Source organism: Falco punctatus, assembly GCF_963210335.1.
Source record: "Falco punctatus genome assembly, chromosome: 3".
In the NCBI taxonomy this organism is placed as follows: Eukaryota; Metazoa; Chordata; class Aves; order Falconiformes; family Falconidae; genus Falco; species Falco punctatus.
In genome coordinates this window covers 37,771,723-37,790,381 of record NC_137582.1, presented here as the reverse complement: position 1 = coordinate 37,790,381, position 18,659 = coordinate 37,771,723, and the positions used below count along the sequence as shown (strand labels likewise).

The following is an 18,659-nucleotide window of genomic DNA, read 5'->3' as shown; positions in this document are numbered from 1 at the left end:
TGTCAGAACTGAGTGAGCTGCTTGTTTGCCGAAGTGTTTTTGATTTACAGGTGACACTGTTACCCCTGTAAACTTGGCATTTGCATAAAATGGGAAGAGGTGAGGTTTTAAATCAGAATTTATCATCATCTTTCTTAAAAGAAAACTTCAGAGCACCTGGCACCAGTGACAGCAAAGCTGCTGGGACCCCCCCAGCAACAGACAAGCTAACAGGCTTGAGCTCTCACAGAACTCTTTAGATTAAACCAAACCCCAAGATCAACAGATGACCTCTCCCTGCATCCAAACTCCCTTCCACCACAGCGGTCCCACAGCCATGCTCTCAGATGCTGCCGAGAGCAGCCAGGACCATGGCACGCTTGCACGCCCACAGCAGAGCTTGCACACCCATCGGCCAGCAAACAGCACCCCCATTCCCTGCAAGGCTGGCTGGCCCTGGCGCGGCTCCGGAGCTTTGCTGCTCTTACTTTTTTTACAGGTTGGCATCGGCTCGCCTATGCACCACTTGCTGTTGGCTTGGCACCTGAAGACCTGCTGGCCTGTGTAGTAGTAGCCGGGGTCACAGATGAGCATGAGCTGGGCGTTGTAGTGGTACTGGTTCTTGTAAGTCAGCCACCACTGCCCATGCTCAACTGCAATGCTGTTGATATCGGGACAGGTGACAGCTGAAATACAGAGGTGGCGAGTCAGGGAAAAGAAATGAGATAAAAGACATTAAGTGTTTAACTCCAGGGCATTTCAGCAAGCATGTTGGCTTTTTAATGAGGGGGCCAGTATTAGCATCTCTGTTTTATGGGTGTTTTCCTAAAGCAAACATAAGGCTTGTTTATTTTAGTAAGCCTTCCAGGAACACTGCTTTTTTTGTTTGTTTGTTTTGCGTGTGTCCCGCAAAACATCTGATCAATCAACAACAGCTGATGGTGTCAGAGCCATGCCTGATGAAGGGGGAGTCAGTTCAAAGGATATCCTCCATAGGGTGGGTTGCTCCCTCTTATACAAAGCATCCAAGAAATTTTGGGTGGGAAAGCAAGACACCACGAGAGGGGATGGGACATCAGACCCAAGTTATGCAGGGTTACAAACCTGGTGTCCTAAATAGTGCACCCGTGAGGCAAAGCTACCCAGGGTAGAGCTGGAAGGCATTATTGAAGGGACTTCCTGAATTCCCCATGGGACTTGCTGCAAACACTCACCCACGCACTGTGGGGGCTGGTTGCCGTTGCTCCACTGCCCTGCCTGCAGGCACTTGTGCTGGGCTCCTTGCCGGGCTGCAGCTGGAAGCCCTGGTTGCACTGGTACACGGCTTTTGTTCCCACTGTGTACTCCTTCCCAAAGACAACACCATTCCTCGGGGCTCTGGGAACTCCACAGGAGAGAGCTGAGAAAGGGGGAAAAAAAACACCGCCACAGCCGCGAAATCAGTCAGCTTCCAATTTTATCATCGATTCATGGTGAGCTGAAAGCCCAGATCCCAGCTCTCCCATTTACAGAAGCTCCAGCCCCCTGGTGAATCCCAGAAGCTGCAGCGAATTCCCACTTTCACAGAGGATCAAACCGTCCATCGGTGTGGTAACAGCAAAGCGAACGCTGAATACCAGTTTCTACTGGAAGAGGCTCTCACTCCTACTTTCTATAATATCTGTAACACAAAATGCATCAACACAACATTCAAAAGTTTTCACACAGAGATGAAGGATTAGATAGCAATAATGGTTTGTATTTACATCCGACAGCAGCAACAAGCTGAAACCCTTTTCCAACAGCACTTCTGGATTACATAAGGCAGCAAATTGTGTAATTATGTTGTGGCAGAAGGCAGGCTAGATTTAGCATTACGGCTGAGAATGTAAGGGGGGGAATTCAGGGGAAATAAAAAACCAGTTGTTAACAGGCACAATGCCAAATGGCTGCTCAAGATGGCAGCACTTCGGAGAAGATGCTCTGCACCGCTCCTGCCGAAATCCTCAGTTCTGCGGCCAGGAGAGCAGCCAAACAGGGCAAGAAAGGGGACAGGTAGGTGGCAGAAAGATGAGCGACAGCCGAATACAGACAGACCAGACTCACATTCATTTATGCTGCAAGAGTTTCACGGGACAGGACAAGCCCGGCTACCCTTTTCCCTACCACTGGGAACACAGGCACCGAGAGTCTGTCACTCAAATCTGGTTTTCTCCATCAGCCTTCGGAAGAGCTGGGGAACCAAACCCAAAACCTGACCTGCCTCCCAAACCACCGCGCAGGTTCCCATCCCTCTCTGAGTCCTGGATCCAGGGGAAGCCCATCTTGCTGGGGCTGGAGATGGCCAGCCCACCTGCCCAGACGGGCATGGGATGCCAAGGGGGAAGAGCAGCCTGGGACCTGCAGAGCTGCCACGGCGAGGCCACCAGCCAGTGGGGTGCCACCAGCCCCTGTGGGGCACCAGGATGAGCAGAGCCTGCTAGCAAGCACCGATACAGAGGCCAACACCTAACCCAAAGAGTGTCTGCATTTTAAAAATACTCTAAAGGAAATCCATTCCTTCCTGGAGCAGCCTGAGCTGTTCCCGCTCAGCTAATGCATGAACTGGAGGCTGAACCTATGTCCCCTGGGCCACATGCTGACACTTCAACACACATTCCCCGTTCTGTTGTTCCCTCTGCACACAGACGAGGGCTAGAAAATCAGCAACCTTAGAAAACTCGCCTTCTGGTGACACGGAATCCACTGGGCGCTGGAAAGGAGAGACCAAGCTTACCATATGTAGCATCAGCACAACCACCAGAGATTTCCTACCGCTGAAGGTCCAAGATACTTTCATCCCACTACTGCTACATGAGTCGGCCAGAGCCCCAGCCTGGAGCACAATTACACAGCACCTTGCAGATGCTGGTGTTGCTAATAGGTGTGAGTAATTCAGCAGGCTCATATTAGCACGATCAGGCAGATCCCTGGTAGAAATGATAATCACACGTATGTCACTTCATCGAGCTAAGGAGCTTGGCAAGTCTCCGCACAAGGCTGGGTGTCTAGAACAGCAGCCACGCTGAATACCAATTTCATTCTGAGGCAAAAGAAGAGGGGACCTGGCAAGTCCTGCTCTTTCTCTTGCACCCAGTAGTTCTCATATTATGACTTTCTGATGTTGCACCCAACGCAAGAGGCTGGGGAGAAAGCTGCCCCTCTTCCCAGGCCACTGCCCCCAGCAAAGCCTTCTCCTTCCTCTGTTCAATCCTCTTCTGCACCCTGATACTTCACCAAAACTCATCACCTCTATCTGCCACCAGGAAACTGAGTCACAGCAGCTGCAGGGAGGGACACCCGAGCGAAGAGAGACCAGGGCCACCACACTCCCGCTCAGTGAGCGCTGCCCTTTGCCTCTCTGCACAGGGGGAGGATGACGATGACTTCCTGCCTCTTCCTCCTCCCAGCAAGCCCCCTGCCTGCCTCTCAAGCGGTCAGTCTGATCATTTGGAGTCTCTCCGCTGCGTAAACCCTGCACTGATACAAAACTTAGCAATAACACAGTGCTTCTGGGCCAGACGTAGTTAATTAAAAATGTCATTAAGCCACCAGAAATGATAAAAAAACCCACTTAACCCTCTTCACCTGCAGATGGTTGGGCTACAACATAAAGACTTGGACAGGGAAAGCCAACCGGGGCTGAAACCTCTGCAGCCCTGCCCTTGTGGCAGGATCCTTCCCTCTCCGCAAATTCAGCATCCTGGAGCAGAATGTGTATCAGCAAGTTTGTATTTAGAGCCCTTCATGAAGCAGAGAAGCTTGATTTTTGAGATGGCAATAAACTTTCCATCTGCTCCAAAAAGCATTTCTGAGACTCTGTGGGCACTGCAATCCACTGGAATTAAGAGGTGACAAAAGAGTGGGTGTTCGAGGGGAAAGCAAACCAGCATCTGGCTTGGAGACCCATGGAGAGCATGGTCCAGGGAAAAAGGAGGAGAAGCACTTATGGGTGTTCAGAGGTACAAAAACTCTGTCTGCAGGAAGATGATGTGCGAGTAAAAGGGACAGAGGCTATGAAAGCAAATCTGCAGCTGGGATTCCAAAACCAAAGCAGCTTAAAAATAGGCAGCAGAGACAGAAAAGGTGTATTAGATCATCTTGTGTTCTCCCCCATTGTGCCAACACAAGACTGTTCCCTGCAAAATATTCTCTGCTGCTTCCATAAATATCAGCTAGGAATGAGCATGTAGTAAAGATTATTCAGAGGGGATTGGGAAGGGGAAGAGGATTATGCACTGGCAGAAAGGAGCTATGGGAAATGTCATTTGTTAACTAGACAGTGTGTTGATGGGCACCCCAGTTCCCCTCCTCCTGCTACTGCTGGCTGTGTAAGCAATTTATGTAGTGTTACCAATCGAGTCCTCCAACCTCTGCCATGCGCTTCTGGCCACCAGAAAGGAAGAGGAATGGAGTACGGACCAAAACAAAAGGATGCCAGTTGGCTTTGAGAGCAATTTGAAGGGGAAGGAAAAAATAAAATAAAATTTAAAAAAATAGACATTTGGATTTTATGTAGCTGAAGCAGGCAAGAAAATCGCAGCCAGCCCTGGCTGTCAGCTGCTGGAGGCCGCGGGGGGGAGCTGCTCCACCATGAATTCTCCTACAGCTCCCACCCGCTGCTGCTCACTCACCTCCCGCATCCCTCTCAAGGCACCTGATAACCATGGGGCAGTATTAAGATTCCTGATGTAGATATGCGGAAGCAGTGAGAGGAGGGTGACTTTCCCAAAGGGGCTATTTCAGCCTCTGGATCTAACACCACCAGCGAGCTGTCCTCCTCCCTGGAGAGCCAGGCTTTTCCAGAGGGACACTGGGCTCCAAGATCCTGACTAAGCTGCTCTCTGTGTGGTCAGTGGACATCCCCCCCCCCCCCCCCCCCAGCTCCACAGGGGAAACTGGAGCACGAGCCTTCTGAAATGCTTTGAATTGGCCCCCGAATTCTTTCTCTGATGGTGACTGCTGTGGATTGGCACCACGATGGAGCTCCGGGCATGGAATGCCTTCAGCTGAACCAGAATGGCACAGGGTGGGTTTAGTGCTTCTCATGTAGCTCCCATGGCAAATCTCCTTCCCACACCACTCCATCCCACGGCACAGCCCTGGTGTGCTCAGCAACACCACAGGACCCCCCACACACATTCCCAGGCTACGGGTGGGTGGTCTGGCTCTGACTCCCTCCCCAGTGGCCTGGGAACTGGTGCTCAGGGACTCGTTTCTGCTTTGAATCACTGCTGTCAGGTCATCCCTCATCCAAGATCATCCTCTCCCAACCTCCCCACACACCACCTCTCTATCTCCTCCCCACCTCCATGTTTAAAATCCCCACACACCATCACAGCTTTTGGAAGGAAACAGATTTTGGAGCTGAATACCAGGCTCAGATGGCATTCCAGCATACCAGGGCAATAAAAACTTAGCTGCATTTGTACCTATTCTTGATTACATTATTTTCCTCAAAAAAGATGAACTACATCAGAGAATCCCTCGCACTGGGCTAAGGATTCAGGAGGCACAGTTGCCATGACAGCCCGTTGTGCTGTTCATCTGCTCATTCCAGCACTCTGTGTTTGCACCTGTCTTTTATCACAGAGGCTCCATCGCTATCTGAGCTTGTGGCCAGTTTCCCAGTTCACCCTCGCCAACAGGACTGGGTATCAGGGCCTTGGTTTACTGCGTTTCACTCACCTTTAAATAAATACAAGCCTTGGGAGGGCTCCAAATGGATATAAGCACCCGCAGCACAAAACCACCCTTCGGCAGCAGGACTGTTTGCACCCTTGTGCAATTTCCAAAGTGACTAAGTGATTTGGGAGCACAGAAAGGATTTTTTCAAGGCTCTTTGGTGCCTCCCACACTAAATAACTTTGTTTTTTCTTTACGGCTTGGACCGGACAACAATGCAGACAGTGCAATGAGGTTTTGCCTGTGCTGTCTCTGTTTTCTGGCTAGTTTCCAGGGAAGTCAATGCAGTATCAATCCCCTGTGCTTGGTCCCCTTGGAACATGGATGAATGTTCAAAGGCATTGAAAGGCTTCATCAGAATAAAGATGGGCATTTCATCCACATAAAGGAACAGGGATGATTGGTGGGCTGAGGAAGAGGTGCAATCAGAAAGGGAACACAGCGAGGGAGATGAAACAGTGCCGAAGCAAAGCCCCCCAGGGCACACTGCCCTGTCTTCCCCTCCACTCCCATGCCTGGAAGGAGCCCTGTGCTAAGTATGATATGTCATAAAGATTACGGTTAATTAGGAGGAAATGTGGAAAGAACAACTACATGCCTAAAGCTTATATGAAGCCAACAGAAACAGGGCACCACCTGAATCTCAAGACATTTCTCATCCCCTGTTGAGAGATGCAGACCTGAAAGGCCACTTCCAGAAACACCAAAGGAAATTTCAGTTACAAAAGCCCAGCAGGACCCATGCTTCTGCCAGTTTTTCCAGATTCTTCCAGGCAATGGCTTCTCCTGTCCTTAACCAAGGCTTGGCTGTGTCTTGACTGGCAGTTCCAACACTTCTACAGCAGCTGCCTTTACACAGCTAATTTTTTTCTCTCCCATCCTGAGCGCTCCCAGTTACTCCCTTCCCTCCCTGCCCACCTATTCCCAAGGACATGGATAGGAGAGGAGCACCCCTCACTGCCTGCCTGCAGCTCCAATCCTGCTCCAGTTCCCCGTTGAGAACAATTACAGTCAGTTTTTATTTTTACCACGTTTTCCTCAGTCCTTCCCAGGACTTCCCAGATTCTCATAACGCTCTGTCTGCCCGCTCTTACCTTGGCACAGAGGGATCGCTTCGTTCCAGTGGAAGTAGCCCTGCGGGTGCTGGGAGCAGGTGGTGGTGCTGTGGGCAACAAGACAGTAGCCCGCGTTGCAGCCGAAGCGGAGCGTGCTGCAAGGGTGCAGACCCGTCTGGCTGAGGATCAGCCCGTGGGCCGGTGGCTGCAGGAGGCTACAGTAAGGAGCTGGGAAGAAGGGCAGAAGCGAATAAATCAGTCACTGGATGGGCAACGTCTAGAGAAATTCTCTTCCTATTCTCGGGAATGACAGCGCACTTCCCATAACCTAAGGCTGTACGAGAACTTGTGATAGATAAATAAAAACTCAAAGGGGGGAAAGAACACAGGGCTAGTGTCCAAGTTTCACTCAGCTCTAGAAATAAAGACTCATTTCTGATAATTAAATATTACCTAATTCATTTACTAAGTAATTATTTATTTATGACACACTGGCAACTTTTCAGCTCAGTTTTATAACTTCCATTAATTAAGATTTGCTAAGTTCCAAACCACAGCGATTCATTTTAAGGAATTCTCTGCAAACATTCAGCAGCCAGCAGCAGTTTTGTGCTGATCAAGCAGCCCAGGCTCCCCGGTCTGGATCCCGTGGGAGCAGCGGCACAATGCCGGAGCAGGTGCACGGGATGGTTCAACCAGTTCATTGCAAATGCTGTAACACCATCAGTCACTTGTAAGTTGTGTCTTGTGCACCAAGCAGCTCCTAAACACATGTTCTTTAGTGATGTTCATCTTCAAACATCTCCAAATGGCCTTGTGGCAAGGACACAGTAATTAACACTGCAATCTTTACTGTGAGCTGCAGGGGATGGGTTCCGTTCACCCCAAGCCGTGTGGTCTACGGTTATATATTCTGGTTCTGATTTTTAAGAGGGGTTGAGAAACCAGCCAGAGCTTCAAGGTTTCTCCTGGAAAGGAACCTGCCTCCCCCAGCCTCACCAGTGCAGAACCAGCCCAACTTTCTGTGCCTTCTCAGGCTTTGGCAGCTTCTGCCGACACAGATGGCCTATGCCCCTCCGCAGCAATTTCATGGCGATCTTTGGCTGAAGAGACGGCTGTGCCCTTGGCCGAGCACCTCGCCCCCACTGCCTACTCACCAGAGTAGCAGATTTTGAAGCCTTTTCTGCTGTAGGTGTGATCAGAGGACCAACGGAGATAGACTTTGTTCCTGCTGCTGGTGACGGGCAGAGTAGTTCCCACTCAGCGACAGGAGCAATGGACTCTGGCCAGAGGGACCTGTAAAGAAGGAGGGAATGAGGAAAAGTCAGGGCTGCCATGCAGTTACTCACAGGTCTTATGTGCCAGGGCGCGCAGGAGCGGGCATATTGTGGAACTGGTAGCACGGCAGCTTTTGTTGTGAGTCTGGGTACGGCTGCTCACGCTCAGGGCTGTTTTGTGAACGCAAGCTCCTGCGCAGTCACCTGGCTCCTGGGGAACCGATGGCAGCGAGACTGGGATTTTGCTCCAGGCAGCACGCCTCCCGCGCAAGTCCCCACGCGCAACCACAGAAGCATCAGGGCGGTGTTTGTGTTCGGCATGTAGCTACAAGGCTGCTTCGCCATGAGTACCGACAGATCCCCGATCAGGTCATGAGAGCTCAGGGGTGCAGAAAATCTGGTCTGCGTGGGCTTCAGGGATGAGAATTCCCACCTTCCCAACTCGTCCCTTCCCAGCAATGTCTGCTACAGTTTATCCTGGGAGTTTTCTAACTCCTTCCCCTCTGAAAAATACTTTCCATCTAACAAAATAAAATAAAATATCAAACCATTGATATTTTCTTATGCAGAGAATCAGTGAGTCTTAGAAGGAGCTTTCTCCAAGTCCAGGAGAAGGCTGTAGGTGCAGTGGTGGAAAGCCATCCCCGAGCACTCTGGGAACAGTGATTAAGAGCTATCCAAACTGCTGCTTTTTTCTTTTCCCCTCAGTTGCTAAGCAAGTCATAGAATCACAGAATCATTCAGGTTGGAAAAGACCTTTAAGATCACCGAGTCCAACCATTAACCCAGTACTGCCACGTCCACCACTAAACCCTGTCCCCGAGCACCTGCACGTCTTTTAAACACCTCCAAGGATGGTGACTCCACCACATCCCTGGGCAGCTCCTTCCAATGCCTGACAACACTTTTGGTGAAGAATTTTTTCCTAATACCCAATCTAAGCCTCCCCTGGCACAACGAGGCTGCTCCTCTTGTCCTATCACTTCTTACCTGGGAGAAGGGACTGACCCCACCTCGCTACAACCTCCTCTCAGGTCATGGGCAAAAGGGTGACTTTCTTACCATCAAAGATTTCAAACTCGTCATACTGCTTCTCGCTCAGGAAGTACACAATGATGAGGGAAATGTTATACCCAGGCTCCACCTTCACCACCCACGAACAGGTCTGGAAGTGAGGGTAACTTCCCAGGAAGCTCTGGCTGAGGATCACACCGGTGGAGTCTGTCAAAACCTTGTTCATTGGACAGTGCACTGCAGGGAACGGGAAGAACAGACAATAAAAAATTAGTTTTCCTATTCTGCAGAGGAAGAAAACACAAGATGCTATGGCCAAGAAGGTCTGTCCTGACACACTAAGCCAAGACAGAGCCCAGCTCCCACCCACGTACATCCACTTGGACCCTTGGGGCTCGCAGAGAATCCCCAGACCCTGATGTAGGCTCTGAATGAAGTGTGCTGCATTTCCACAAATCCCAGCAATCACCACATTGAAAGGAAGGGACGAAAAGCAACAATGCAAACAAACACAACTGTCTTTGCATCGTTTCACATCTCTTCTGAAACAAACGGTGCTGCAACCGAGCAACTACTCTCAAGTTACAAAGCACTCCCCGGAAATCCCTGGAAATTTTATTGCCTGGGTCAGAACAAGGTGTGCAGCTACAGGCTTCTCCCAGGTCACCCACCGAGCTGTTAACTAGGACTTCAGAAGTTTTTCTGGAATCAATACACCCCATTCAGCTTGTGGAAATACTAAATCCAGTTGAAAATGCTAAACATAAAGGCCAGCAAATACACCCCCGAAGAGGAGGCAAACACACAAAGTGAGCAAAAAGTGTAAAAAAGAAAGAGATTTTTATTTACTCATGTCACTAAAGCCCAGTGCAAATGCTGTACTTATATTAATAGAAAACAGCCAGAACTATCCAGAAAGAGCAGTGTATTCTTTCCAAATACTTAATCTCATCAGTGATTTTTTGACCTCTATTAATTGGTAGCCAGATGTAGTTTAAGCAGTCCCTTTACCCCCAGGCTAAGAACCATCAGTAAATAATTGAATGACCTCCCTTTCTCTCCTTCAGTTCATGCTATTTCAGAGAGAATAAAGCTATAGAAAAATATCCCATTATATGGTAAAAGTGTTCAGATAGGAGGGAATGAAGGAGATTAAATAATCACAGCTGGAGTGAACAAAAGTACCAGCAGGAATCCAGAGGATAAATAGGGGAACGTGGCAGCATGGAAACATCTCTGGGATCCCTCCTGCGCAGCAGCAAGGTGTACAACGCAGCATGCTCGGGACTTTCATTTGTCTCCCATGTAATACATTCTGTGGCACTAATAGGGAAGCTGCTCCTCACGGAACTGCCTCGCTGGAGGAGCTGGCTTTGCTGCAGCCCTGCTCTTCCTTCGGCTGTTCCTGTGTCACTGGCAAACCATCAGTGCCAAATTCCTCCCCCTTCCCAGAATAAGGATGTTTGGGTGACTGTTATAATGACTTCAGGGATGCAGTCAGACACAGACTTCTGCTCAGCTCCACAAGCTTGAAACGCCTTCCAGAATGGGGGGCTTGGGGTATAAGCCAGAGGTCCCTCCTGTGAGGCAACGCCCCTGCCCCCCAGACAATGCAGAGACCCCACAAAATCCCTGGAGCCAGCAAAGGGGGCGCAGGAACTTTCCCCATCATTTATTAGGGACCTGTGGCAACGAGTTACGCAGCAAATATCTCACTGTTATTTGCAGGTTGTTGCTCGAGCCCAGTCACAGTGCACACGGTGCATGGCATAGCCTGCGAGGCAGGTCGGGAGAACAGCCTTTCCCTGCACAGTGATGTCTCCTGACCCTCCTCATCAGGTCCTGATGGGTGATTTTGCACTATTGGGACCCTGGAGATGTGAGAGTTAACCCCACAGATGCAACATGTGCAAGGAAACCTCCTCCAGTGCCACCCAGCTTGCTCCCTCCCTTACAAGCCCCCCCCCCCCCCGCTTTGCAGCAGTCTGTGAGTAGGGGGGCTTCAGCTGCCACCCTGGGTACTCCAGCTTTACCTTCACATGTCGGGGGAGGTCCTTCGAACTGCAGGTGAGTGCCCAGTTTGCAGGTCAGGATTTCATTTCCAATCAAGGTAAAGCAAGGAAGGCATCTGTACCTCACTATGTCACCTACAGACGGAAACAGAAAACACCTTGATCCAAGAGAAGCATCAATTCATGCAGACTGAGCCGTGCCCTGGAAAGGGGGTACCACGGGGAACAGAGACCTCTCGGCTGCACCTCTGCCATCCAGCTCTGGCATGACCATGCAGAAATACAAGGCGTAGATGCAGAAATAAAAGGCATAGAAAGGCATGCTGGAGTCTCAGTTGGATTAAACTGCTGTCACGCTGCTGAGACTATTATGATTTGTGCAAGCTATTTCAGGTAGAGACTTTCCTCAAAGAGAGCAGATAGTGAGAAAAGCTGCTTTAAAAAAAATAATAAAAAAAAAAAAAAAAAAATCACAGCTACTTCACTGGTTGCAGACGCAGTTAAAATGTGGATGTAACCATGAGCCACAGCAAAAAAAATAAAGTAAAATACAAAAAGCACAGTCAATATGGGTGAAAAGTTCTCAAAGGAAAGAATAACGGCCTCTAAGCTTTCACACAAATCTTTGTTTGAAACGCCTGAAAACTATTATTGTGGCAAAGATTTCAGAATATTTCTGAACAAGCTCGGGGCTCTCACAAAAGCCAAAGCACTTCTGCTGTACTAACAGAGAGGAAAAGCCTCAGGACAATTAGATCAGTTTGACTCTCTGTGAATATCGGGTGCTGAGCAAGGTCCCGTGCAGCTCCCCATGCTGTCACCCATGGGAAAAGGTCTCCTGAACCCCCAGATATGGGGTGACAGGACCTGTGGGTCTTCCTGTGGGCACTGCCAGCAGCTGGCGAGGGGGAATGGAGGGCTAGGAGGCCTGGGAGAGGCTACCTTTGTTAAATTCTTTGTTCTCAGTGATGATTTCTGCGTTGGGAACGATGGTCAGAGGCTGATGTCTGAAGAGCTGGTAGGCTGGAAGAGCAAAGGAAGAGTAGCAGAAGTTAGGCTGGGGGTGAAAGCAGCCACAGCCATCTCGGTGCTAAGCACCATGGACATCAGCACAAATCCTCCCTCTCCACAAGTAGCAGGAATCAGCAAAAGTGCAACCAGCCCTTTCCCCCTCCAAACCCTACAGAGATGGATCCAGGTATGGGTCCCCCAAAGCAGCTTTTTCCAGTTTTTTTACACCTAATAGGAAACACATTGTTGTCACTCAGTGGAGATGGAGGTGCCCAGACAGTGTCAGTCCGTCTGGATGACGGGTGCTGATGCCAGGCAATGTTACCAGCACCTTTTGGGACAGTACGGGAGAAGATGCTGGTGACCTCAGTGGAAACAGGTCCATCTCATGACAGGCAGAGCCTCAGACTGCTCCAGCACCAAGTAGATCACAACAGTTATTCAGAGAATTTCATCCTTACCACCTGCCCTCAAGCAGAACTCACAAAACTCACTGATTTATTTTTTTTAAACTTGGAATTATTCGTTAATTTCTTCTGCAAATAATTGCAGGAGTGCTAGTGTTTTCAACTGCAAATCTTACACGTAGCTTGCAGTTCACAACGTAACCTATGCAAGGTTGCTGTCAGTGCCTCACGGAAGGCAAAACAGGCAGACCTTGCACTCTTTGCTGAATTAGTACTTCTGAAAAAAACACCTATGTGGCTAAACAGGAAAAAGAAATCCTGTTGATGCGCTGAAATAATTCCTTACGACTCACGTACCTGACCGAATACATTGCAAACAGCCCATTTGCCACCAAAAATTCAAGATCAGCTAACAGTGGGCAAAAGAAACACGCTGCTGACAAGCATGTGGGTGCATAAGGCTTGAGCACTGCACTGCTTATGAAAATAAACACACAGGAGCTATGAACACTGTTAAATTGAAAATATGGTACTGGGAACTAAATGAATATTAATGGAAGACATTTTCTGCTATTTGCTCAGCACTTCTCTGCATCTTTGCTCCCCCTGCACCTGACCCTGGACAAGCATAACTTCCTCTGAAATTTATATCAGCCCGTTAATTTAAGATACAGGAGCTCAAGCTGCCACTGAATATTAATTCTTACTAACTCCACAATGATGAACTCTTCACACCGCGGCAAGGCTGGCAGTCCTGGCAGCAACCTTAATGAGGCTTCTAGTGATGCTTAAATACTCAGAAGCAGATGCCCCATCGTCTTGCCCCAGGTTCCTTACCCCCTAATCCACAGTAGGACAATACTTCCCAAGAGGTGCATGGAAAAATGTGATGTTTGGAGGTCTGGGGAGCAAGCTAGAGGGAATGCAGGGGCTGCTGTTAACGTGAGGGGTGGGCTTACACACCCCATGTGTGCAAGGGGGAGGAAAAACCAGCCATGGGCTACTACAGTGAGCTGAACTCAACTGGGGGCGAGCGTGTGGGGGTGGTGAGGGGTCAGGGGAAAGTTCCAGCTCTGTAATTCGGACAGTCAGCCCCTTCCTTGCAACCCACCTTGGCAGCACAGAGAATGGATGAGCAAAGGAGCCGGGAGAACCCATGTGTGGGATGGGAGCGGGAGACAGGAGGCAGCAGGGAAGAATCCTGCTGCATAGCAAAGAGCCATCCCAGGAGGGAACACACTTATTTCCAATCTTTCAAAACAGATGTTTGACAGTGGGGAAGAAGGAAAGGAAAGCATAACAAAAATTTATATTAAATGCTACTTAAAAAGTGCTTGACAGCACCTATTGAAGTGGAAAGATAACCCAGCATTCACAGCATTAGTCTCTCCTTAATGGGCCATATTTCAATACAGAGCTGTGATTAAGATGGCTTCAGCATAGCGGTGATACAGCACTGGTAAAGCTCTTTTCAACAGCACATCCATTTGTTCTCACCAGGACAAAACAGAGTCCTGTCCTTGAAACCACACTGGGACCCCCTTGAGTTACTGTGCCATAAAACTCATTCCCATCATACTCACACATCAGCTCCTGTTGGCACCTGAACTAACCCATTTAATAATAGGTGCAACATCATCACTTTTCAAGGGATGCTATTGAATCTTTAAGCTCTGGGAATCATTCTTTTGTTTCCCTTCCTCCACCCTAAGGAAACGTTTCTTTGCAGCCATTTAAAAGAGCAACAGTTCTCTTGACACAGTGCTGATCATCTCTGTATGGGAAAATACAATATAAAGCTGAGGAAGGATGTCTCCTATATCCTAGATCTGCCAGCATGCAGACACAGAAATGAAAATACACATTGCTGAAAATCCTGAGGAAATTGCTTTTCCTGCAGTTACACCCCAAAGGGTGATGACAAAGATTTAACTGACTGCACTGCCTGAGCCCGGTGTAAAAACTTCCCCCTTTTTCCCACACCTCTCGTGGCGTGCAAGGCACCACGTGCAGAGCCAGAGCCTGGGAAAGAGGGAAACATCTCACCCTGGAGGCAACCACCTCAGTCGCTTCCATCTTTGGGGTTAGGCTTTATGCTAAAGCCCCACGTATAAAGGAAGCAATGAGCCAGTAAATAACCCTAATGAAAGGCCAAGCAGTTGCCAGAGTGCCCAGCTGGTTCACGGGGAATGAACGGCTGTCCCAGCTCCTGCCAACACCAGCTCCAGACCCCTCGTGCCTGTGAGTGGCTTTATAACCCACATAAGCTAAAGAAACTTCAGCACAAAGCACTATCAAGATTAGAGAATGGCAACATATGCTGATAGGCTCTAACCATAGCAATGATACAATCTAATTCATATTACAAAAGGAAGCACTCGCTGAAATGCAGTGTTTACATACTGCTCATTTCTGAGCCAAACTGCCTAAGTCATAATTTTTTGCATAACTGTTATATACGTACCATTGTCTGGCAATATAAATCTCACAGTATTTTGCAGCAGTAAACCAATTCCCTCCAAAACCTAACAAACATTCTTTAAATTCAGCCTATTGTATAATACTTGCCTTTCAGAACTGAACATAAGCTAAGGCATTCTGCACAGATCCATCCTGTAATTCATACCAAGGCTTTGTTGAACGTTGTTGCCAGCAAATTACCCCAGCAAGAGGAGGTCTCCATTTGTATTTTCCCAAATCCCAGCACCGCTGTAGGAACCTGTTAGCTAATCTGATTTAAAGTTGGGCTCTTGTTTCGTGGTAGAAAGCACAAGGTCTCATTTCAATATAATTCCTGACATCGCTCTTAGCATGAGCTGCACTCACACCAAAGAATCCCCAGGTAATTCAAGGATTTATGGCAATCCTTTTCCTCCCTAGAGGAATGAAGTCACCCCTCAGCTGGAACACAGCTGCCATTTAAAACTAGCCACCAATATGGCCTAGTTGTTTTAGCACAGCACTGGAAAAGCAATACCACATCCAGCCAGCACCACAGGGAAGGGGACTTTTAGGTGGACAAAGCGTAGCTATCCGTAACGGGATCTGCCACGGAGAGGACAATATTTGCAGGCATCACCTTGAGAGAGGTGTAGGGCTGGCATGGCTATTCGCCTGCAGGGACCTGATCTGTGCTTGAACGATCACCATGTAACAGATGGCTTTCCACATCTGCACGGGGTGTGTGACCGCTTGCCAGTGCTTGATCGCATAAGCGACCTTCAATCTCAAACGTCTAACACTGGGCCTTTTGTGGAAGACTTCAGGTAAAAGCATGTTTTTTCACATCTTTTCCTCACAAGCCACAGCTAGCCCATGCCCCACCACATCCCACAGGTGGCTATAAAGTTCGTGTTGCTCAGCAAACAACACAGACTGTAGAAATAAATGGCAAAAATCCCTCTGTTGGCTGCATCACTGTGGAATTTCATCAGGACCTGGTTGGAAGAGCTTTGGGCTGATTTCTTAGCAGAGTTGCCAGTTAACACAACGAGCTGCGGGGCTGTTTGCTGTGGACCATCCCTAAAATCGTATGTCAAATACAAGGAAAGAGCATTATTACCCGTCCTTAATCCCAGCAACAACCAACTTCCTATACTTCACGCACAGGAACTCCTGCATGCTCTTCCTTCCTTGTCCTCCCTTTTCTACATCTGTATTCCAGTCTCATCAGCTCCCCTGGTAGCTGTCCTGGACCCCCCGCCCCCCTCCCCACTCCAGCCTAACCAGGATAACCTCTTCCGGCAGTGCAGTGCTCACTTGGTAGACCATTACAAACACCAACTTCATTTTTAACCTCAGAACTTGAAGAGTTACAGCCAGCTTTCCCAAGGAGTTTGGCACAACCGACAGAGATGTTTTGCAAGTCAGATACTGAGTGCTACAAGCTCTTTAGCCAGGGCAGCTATGTGTGCTCCCTTGGCTGAATGAAGTTGACAATACATCATTTCTCTTTCCTTCTCCAAATAGGAAAAGAAGATCCCAGCCTGCAAGACTCCTGGGGTGAAGCAATCAGTGCCACCTCATTAACCGCAGCAGAGCTGCGCCCACTTTACATCAGAGGTCAGAGCTCCCAGTTGCTGCTATTTAAAAGGCAGCTGAGGGTCACAGCCAGGGCTGGTGCCTAATGCCATTCCAGCGCTGCCTCTGCAGCCTGGGAGAGTAGCTTGGATGGTAGGGCTGTGCATCTCTGATGGCAAAAGAAAAACCAAAAGAGGACATTGGTAAGTGTAGATGATTTTATCAATGGCTTTTTCTTCCTTCAGCCTCTGTCCACAAGCAGGTAGCCATAAAGTGCAAAAGGGGAAAAAAAAACCAACAAGCCCCATATAGATGTCTATCAGAGAAATAGAAGCGAAAGGCAACTCTTATTACGCCAGTCCGAACAAGATTCATCTCAACTAAATTCAGCTTGAGATAAAGACCCCATTTACCATTCATAAAGTGCCCTCTGCAAAGCCCCCTAAGCTTCCCAAGAGGTGGCTCCTTATTCTGTTCAGCAGAGCGTTTTGGAGATGCAGGGAGAGGGTGATGAAGGCACCCAGGAGGACAAGCGAGGCTCTGCTGCCCAACACCCTCCTGCCGCAGCTGGGACACCAGTCTGCACCCCCCCAGCCGCCCAGCCCCTGCTCATGGTGCCAAACCAGTCTTGCCAAGCCCAGGCGCTGCGGAGGTCTGATGGGCTGCTTCATTTTTAATTGCTGATGACCACAGAAATCAATGGCAAGAAAGATCTGCAAGGTCTGACAGGTGCTGCCATACGGCCCAAGGTGGGACCACTCCTTGTGAGCTGCACACCATTGAGGCAAATGTACCATGGAGGCTAAGGATTCCCGTCCAGACTGCCCTCTAGACCCAAAGGATGACACTTCTATCGCTTGGCATGAGCAGCCTAGTCAGCCAGGGATCATTCCCTTCACTGACCTTGCACTCCCTGCCTGCATTTCTCAGGAACGTTACATCAGCAGTGTTTGGAGACAGTCACCTTGTCCGTTTTGCTAACTGCACGGAGCACATGATTCTTAATCTAAAGGCTCTATCAAGCACCCGGAGTTAAAAAATTCCAAATCCTCATCCCGGTGTCTCCAGAGGATGCTCCTACTCTCAAACATAGCACTACCCACACACCACAGCAACAGGTGCTCTATTTATCAGCAAGAGCATCTTTCTGAAATGGAGCCTTAGCAGCAACTCCAGTCATTCCTCACACCTTTGCTGTACCCACCAAACAGTGATGAAATCGTTGTAGGGCTCTGTCTGCAGCAGGGTGAAGGTGGATTCCATAGCCCACCGGCACTGTGAGAAGCCAAGCGCAGTCCTGGGAATTGGGGCACTGGTTGGGGAAGCCAGGAGAGTAAACCGTACCATTCTGGGTGGTGATGTTCCCCACACAGGGCACTGCAGGGAATCAAACAAACACAAAACTGATGAATAACCCCCACCAAAACAATAACTCTTAAAGATCCTCCATTTCCCATTTTTCTTTCCATATTTTGGATAAAAAGATAGCAATTCTGGATACAGGAGGATCCAGCCCCGAAATCCTGGCCTGATTTGCCTTGATTAATTCGTATCTGTCAAGACTACATCTAACATTTTCAACTTAATCCTGTTACTATAGATTTATTAAGTGCTTCAGAGATGAAAGGAGACTGCCAGGGCATTTTGTACAGATGTGACAGCCAGGTGTGCAAATAAACTGTCTTTTGCCCTATTAAGAATCTTTGGGCTCCACCAGCTGTCTGCACCCATGCATGGAAAATACAGCTCCTGACGAGATCACACCAGTGAGCAAATCCATCCACTTGTTCATACAGCACGGGTTGGACCAGAACCGCTGAGCAGCTGGCTGCTCACCGAGTACCTCTGAGCAGGGGGGAAATGATGATTTGTATGACAGCAGCATCCAATTCATTAATTAAGGTGACAGTTCTATTGCACGAGGTATCCCCCAGGTCCAAATGAACTTGCAAAGCAATTAGAAAGCCTGGGCAGTGAAAAAGAGGGACAGAAAGACGACAGACATTCCGCTGGATGTATGTGGGAGGGCCACAGCAGGTCCCCAGGTCTGAAAGTCTCACATACAGCTTCTGGGCCTCCCTGGCGTGGAAGTTCATTTGAAATGACGATCACACATCTGCAGCTCATTACTGGCAGCCTGCAACAACTGCAGGTACAGGGTTAAGCGCAGTGTCCCCTGCC

At 49.0% G+C, this 18,659-nt stretch overlaps 1 long non-coding RNA gene across 6 annotated transcripts in view; it reads left to right on the top strand.

The window, feature by feature from the left end:
• LOC308061423 overlaps nt 1–18,659 on the top strand; it is a 37,645-nt gene that overhangs the window by 12,243 nt on the left and 6,743 nt on the right. For 3 of the 6 annotated variants that reach the window (XR_013927210.1, XR_013927211.1, XR_013927212.1), the window contains one exon: nt 2,180–16,681. This is a non-coding gene — a long non-coding RNA (uncharacterized lncRNA). The remainder of the gene's footprint in view (nt 1–2,179; nt 16,682–18,659) is intronic. The other 3 variants (XR_013927215.1, XR_013927213.1, XR_013927214.1) reach the window with 3 other exon arrangements.